At 40.6% G+C, this 6,711-nt stretch overlaps 1 long non-coding RNA gene across 1 annotated transcript; it reads left to right on the plus strand.

Moving 5' to 3' along the window:
* Positions 1-428: 428 nt before the first annotated feature.
* On the plus strand, positions 429-3,459 carry LOC119328209. The gene is made up of 5 exons (XR_005158882.1): positions 429-701; positions 782-872; positions 1,558-1,699; positions 2,594-2,649; positions 3,235-3,459. It is a non-coding gene; the product is annotated as an uncharacterized LOC119328209 (long non-coding RNA).
* Positions 3,460-6,711: the final 3,252 nt, after the last annotated feature.

Consider the following 6,711-nt stretch of genomic DNA (forward strand, 5'->3'; position numbering starts at 1 on the left):
GGTAGAACTTGATGAACAGGGGCGCATAAACTGCCGGGAATCATGTCCATGTCAAAGGGCGCATTATCTGCCGGGATAACCCAACTATGGCCCATTTACTGCCGGGGACTATCTTTGGCGCGAGACCAAAATAAAATTGGGCCAAAGCGCGCGCTACCAAGCGAAAGCCCGCGAGAGGTGAAAATGTTGGCACCGAACAAAGTTAGAGTCGTTCCTGTTTCTTAAAAAAATTAGACTCGTTCCCAATCTCCCGAACTCTCTTCCAAATCGCCCCCAATCTAGTCCCACGCCCTCGACTGCCACCGCCCCCAAACGCGATGTGCCGTCGCTGCTGCCGCCGCCACCACCCCCAACCACCGCACCCCTCTACGCCCTGCAACCACCGGCGACAACCCTACACCCCGACCACTGTTGTCGTCGCTCCCAGCACCCCACCGTAGTGCTGCCGAGCACCCAACTGACACAGATCTAGGACGCTGTTGACTGGCCCCGTCGCCGAGCCACTCCACTGCTGACCACCCTCCTTCGCCGAACGATCCATCTCCACCACCATACTCCACGAGCTTCCTTGCCCGAGCAGCAACTGCCACCCGAGCATCGAGTGAGGCCGCCTCCTCTATGTGACTATGTCCTCTCCCCCAAACAGCAGACCGTCTGTCCCCTCTTGCGAGCAGCTCTACCTCACCGACATCCTCTCCCTGGTAGCGCTAACTCTACTTCCTTGCCCCAACCGAGAGTATTTGTTGATTTGTTTGCTAACTTCTGTTCTTATTTACTGTAGCAACTTTAGTCATGAGATGCAGTGTATTGACCTGAAGCTTCGATTGGCCTAAAGCTAGCCAGATATTCAGGAATATTATTTGTATTCTTTGGTAATCTTCTTCTCAGAACTACACCCAATTTCTCATTCATTGGCAGGTTCTGGTGTGGTCTTTTACTTGCCCTGTTCATGTGGTTGTAAGATGTTTAAACTATTGGGCGCCATAACATGTTGGTTCTTGCTTCCAATTGTTGTTGTGTCGCTCGATGAAAGAGTGAGTAAATATCATGAAAGAACTGAGTATGTAATTCTACTTGAATCATAGGCAACAATCTTGGAAGAAGAATATCAATAGGCAATAATGAGTTGGGGACTCATACTTGTGGTAAAGCAGAGGAAGAACATTGATACTCATGGATGAACTTAATTAGCAAAGTGAAACTTTGTTCAAAATTCAGAACTGCTATGATGTAATTGTATTGAATATGATCCCAGATTGCTACAATGGGCATGATCAATCGCTTACCAGGAGGTCTCTGTCTAAACAATAGCTTCCTTAAAAAGCATGTGCAATGTAATATTTGATTTCAATTAATCTCCCTGTGTTAGTAACAATTTGCTCTTATTCACATAACACATGTACATATTAGAGTGGCTGTATTTACTACTGCTCTGTAAAGAAATATTGTTGTTAGTCTCATTTCTACATATGTAGAAAATCTGTGATATAGTGCTGAAACTGTGTGATCATTCTCAGCTAGTTGATACAAGTCTACTTCATTTCTTTACTTTGGCAGTTTTAGCGAAACTGGTCAAAAATGGACAAGGGGTGGACAGATAAAGCTAGACACACAGAAACATATATTGATGGGGTAAAGCAATTAATAGAGTTTGCTTTTACCCAGTCAACAGAAATGCAACCTCAAGCAAGCTGAGGAGGTAATGCTAATGTTTCTCTTGGCTATTGCTATGTTATACTACTAATATGTTGTTTGACATTTAATCATTACCCTGAGAACTTTGGAATGAACTAAAAGCCTCTCAATCATTTCCTGAGTATTTTCTCTTGGCTTCTTTGTTCTTTGCAATTTCGCCCTTCTTAATTTAATCACACTGGTACTGTATATGTGCTAAGCATGAAAATTGCCAGTTTTTTAGTCATATAAACAGAGGTGATATAGTTACTTTTACTTTTCTCAGCTACTTTAATGTCCGCTTTCGTAGTACTAATTGATCCATCTCTTTCCATAACTATATCATGTACAATATAGCCAGTCTTTGTTGTAATTTCACGGATATTAAATTGCATGCTTAAATTGTCCGTTGCTTTTCAGTAACCTCTGAAATAGCCCTTTGAGCTTTCTTACAATATGACCAGTAGGCCTTCAGATAGGTGCTATTTTGCAATACAGATATGGGTCCTGATGTCAGTGATGTTTGCTGCAGTGCAGTGCTGACAGAGATGAGGATGGACAATGTGTGTGTATCGTGCCGATATTTTTACTTAGGGCCTTCTCGGCATGGCAAAGCGGACTTATTGGATAAGCTATGCTTGACCAAGCCCACCATAGTTATTGTGAATGCATGCATTTAGTTAAACCTAAGATGCACCCTACGTTCTTAGGATTTTGGTAGCAGCTTGCTAATAATACACTTGCCTCTTTCATATCAATGTGTTTGCTTTCTGCCCAGATCCACCATACTAAATATTTGGTCATGCCCAAAAAAAATTCCCTGGCTTGGGTGGTTACATTTTTTTTTTGCATGCTCGATGCTTCTGTATCTACTCCCAATTTATTTTTACACCTTAATAATCTGCTTCTATATATGCAGCTGGAAGTGGATAAGTCTGGCAAAAGTAGCAATGCGACCACAAGCAAGTCGAGGAGGTAATATGCATCTTTCTCTTGGCTATTGCTATATGGTATTATTTCTATTTTTCTTTCTGCTATGCTTATTTGTTTGTTTGATTCGTCACCTCTGCATATTATTCAGGATGTACTACCTCTGTAAACTTTTATAAGACGTTTTAGATCGCTAAAGTATAAGACGTTTTGTAAAAGTTTACAAAGGGAATTTTTTTGCTGTACAATCCTCCAGTTCTTCAATTTTGTTTGTGCATTCTTTATTTTATTCTAGGTTGATTCTTTCTTATTAGATCCGAAACTCTGATAAAATTAGTGCAATCTGTTCCTTTTGGTGCACTTGGAGTGTACAGTTTAGTGAAGCAAGTAACAATGCTACCGATTCTTGTTTCGCCATATTTGCCCACGGAAGATTTTTGTATGTGAAGCTTAAATAATTTCTGCTCGGTCTAATTATGTACATAATAATCATTGCTTGTTGTGATGAAGTGTTGCACATTTAGAAGAGTTTCATCCTGATGAGTTAAACTGCAGCACATCGAAATCTATAATATGTTGAACTAAAATCTGAAATGATAGCACCATTTTTGAGTTTCCGATTTGTTGCAGGTTTCTCAATGATACACAAGTTGGTCGAGGTTTGGAAGATCTACATGTTGCTGGAGGTTTAGAAGATGTACAAGTTGCTTTAGTGATAATATATATGTAATATGCTCTGTTTGTTGAACCTCGAGACATTGACAAGTTTTACACTTCATTTTACTTGATGTTTCAGCAAACAAGCCATTGTATGCTCATTTTGGTTGTGTGGCACGATTTCTTTACCTTGAACATATGCACTTCACCTTCTGAGGCACAATGTCCTTATATATGGTTGGTTTTCTATGTTATTGATGAATGAAGCCATACAAGTAATTTAATTGACATGTATGTGTAAGTTGTGTGATCTATCATGGGTGTTTGAACATAATGATTGGATATTAAATTAGGGGTATCTTGCCCAGAACAATTTTGATTGTTTGTGAAAAAGCACATGATGGCATATTACCTGCCGGGTAAATGTGGTTGTGCAGGCAGTGATACTGCCGGTAAACTATAGTTCCTATGCTAGGATGAATCTGCCGGGAGAAAAGAAACTACCGGCAGATACAATGGATGGGGCAAAAAAACTGCCGGGGATTGTTTATCTGCCGGGACAAGTAATCCCCGGCAGCCGTTGTTGTGGCAGTTCTATCTGCCGAGAGAATCTCTATCCCGGCAGTTTATTTGCCCTCTTAAGTGCATTTTCCCGGCAGATTATATGTCGTTGCATTGGTGTTGTGGTGTAGTGTGAGTAATAGAGAACTCAAATTAATTTTGCAAAAGACTGTCAATAGGTCTAGAAAGAATTGGTCCAAGAAACTAGATGATGCATTATGGGCCTATAGAACTGCATATAAAAATCCTATGGTATGTCTCCGTATAAAATGGTCTATGGAAAAGCATGTCACTTACCTCTCGAACTAGAACACAAGGCTTATTGGGCTATTAAAGAACTTAATTATGATTTTAAACTTGCCGGTGAGAAGAGGTTATTTGATATTAGCTCACTTGATGAATGGAGAACCCAAGCCTACGAAAATGCCAAGTTGTTTAAAGAAAATGTTAAAAGATGGCATGACAAAAGGATACAAAAGCGTGAGTTTAATGTAGGTGATTATGTATTGCTATACAACTCTCGTTTAAGATTTTTTGCAGGAAAACTTCTCTCTAAATGGGAAGGCCCTTACGTTATCGAGGAGGTCTACCGTTCCGGTGCCATAAAAATCAACAACTTCGAAGGCACAAATCCGAAGGTGGTGAACGGTCAAAGAATCAAACACTATATCTCAGGTAATCCCATAAATGTTGAAACCAATGTTATTGAAACCGTAACCCCGGAGGAATACATAAGGGACACTTTCCGGAACGTTTCAGACTCCGAAAAGGAATAGGTATGTGGTACGGTAAGTAAACCGACTCCAAAACAGTTTTTAAGGCAATATTTCTCCGTTTTGGAATATTTAGAAAAATAGAAAAATAAGCAGCAGTCCGGGAAGGACACGAGGGCTCCACGAGGGTGGAGGGCACGCCCTACCCTACTGGGCGCGCTCCCCTACCTCGTGGGCACCTCGTGTGCTCTTCGGACTCTGTTTTCTTGCACGACACGTATTTTGGTTAGTAAAAATTCATTATATAATCTCCCGGAAGTTTTGACTCCCGTATCACGCAAAAATCTCCTGTTTGTGTTTTGAGCTGTTGTTGTTGCAGATTAGAGCAGGATGTCTTCGCAAGAGTCAGTCGGGGAGAGTCAGGTGTCTCATCCGGCACCGGGATCAATGACAAACAATCATGTTGAACCCTTTGGGCCCGCAACGGAGGAAGAGATGGAGGCTGATTTGAAGAGGATAGATGCCATGGAAGAGGATCAAGAAGTCACTTCCCGCCTCCAAGCTAGATTCACAATGGGAGAACTGCAGAGCTCAGCTATTCCAAACTCGGTTATCCCTTCCAATGTTAGATTTCTTTCTTATGAGAATATGAAAAAGAGTGTCACTGGTTCTCCCGCAGCTATGCAGCACCCTTGGGTGTAGGGAGCTTTGGCTGTTACAGGAAAACTCCAAAAAGAAATAATGGACCTCAAGCAGCAAGTCAACAAGCTTGAGGAGGAGAATCGTATCTTGAGGGGCATCATCGCCAAGAACATCACATCACCATCCCCGAAAAGAGATACATAATCACATGGGTATGGGCACTCCACTTGGCAACTGCCAAGCTTGGGGAGTGCCCCGGTATCGTATCACCATCACTTTTATATTTACCGTAGAATAAAAGTTCTTAGTATGATCTAGTTATGAGTTTTGCTTTATTATCCTTCTATGTAATCGAGTCCGTGAGCTATATAATAAAGATTAGTGTTGAGTCAAGGGCTTGCTTATTTTGCCATGATCCTAAGTGAATAAAAGAAAAGAGAAAGAAATAAAAAGAAACAAAGAGATCATGTGAGTCTTATGGAGAGTAATGAGCTCACATAGAAAAAGTATGATGAATAAAAATTGTTGAGGGTTGACAAACATAGTTTTGGTCATCGTTGCAATTAATAGGAAGTAATAAAGAAAGAGAGGTCTTCACATATAAATATACTATCTTGGACATCTTTTATAATTGTGAGCACTCATTAAAATATGACATGCTAAAGAGTTGACATTGGACAAGGAAGACAATGTAATGGGTTATGTTTTCTTACATCTAAGACAAATTATATTGTCTTGGATCCTCCAACATGTTGAGATTGCCTTTCTCCCTCATGCTAGCCAAATTCATTGCACCAAGTAGAAATACTACTTGTGCTTCCAAATACCCTTAAACCAGTTTTGCCATGAGAGTCCACCATACCTACCTATGGATTGAGTGAGATCCATCAAGTAAGTTGTCATCGGTGCAAGCAATAAAAATTGCTCTCTAAATATGTATGATTGATTGGTATGGAAGGAATAAGCTTTATACGATCGTGTGATATGGAAGTAATAAAAGTGACAGACTGCATAATAAAGGTCCATATCACAAGTGTCAATATAAAGTGATGTTCTTTCGCATTAGGAGTTTGTGCATCCAACTATAAAAGTGCATGACAACCTCTGCTTCCCTCTGTGAAGGGCCTATCTTTTACTTTTATCTCCTACATTGCATAAGAGTCATGGTGATCTTCACCCTTCCTTTTTACATTTTATCCTTTGGCAAGCACAATATGTTGGAAAGATCCTGGCATATATGGCTAATTGGATGTGAGTTTTCATGAACTATTACTGTTGACATTACCCTAGAGGTAAAACGTTGGGAGGCAAACTATAAGCCCCTATCTTTCTCTGTGTCCAATTAAAACTCCATACCCATAAGTATTGCGTGAGTGTCAACAATTGTGAAAGATTATATGATAGTTGTGTTGGGGAACGTTGCAGAAAACAAAAAAATTTCCTACATTTCACCAAGATCAATCTATGGAGTCAACTAGCAACGAGAGGAGAGTGCATCTACATACCCTTGTAGATCGCGAGCGGAAGCGTTCAA

The sequence above is a fragment of the Triticum dicoccoides genome, chromosome 7A (genome assembly GCF_002162155.2).
Source record: "Triticum dicoccoides isolate Atlit2015 ecotype Zavitan chromosome 7A, WEW_v2.0, whole genome shotgun sequence".
NCBI lineage: Eukaryota > Viridiplantae > Streptophyta > Magnoliopsida > Poales > Poaceae > Triticum > Triticum dicoccoides.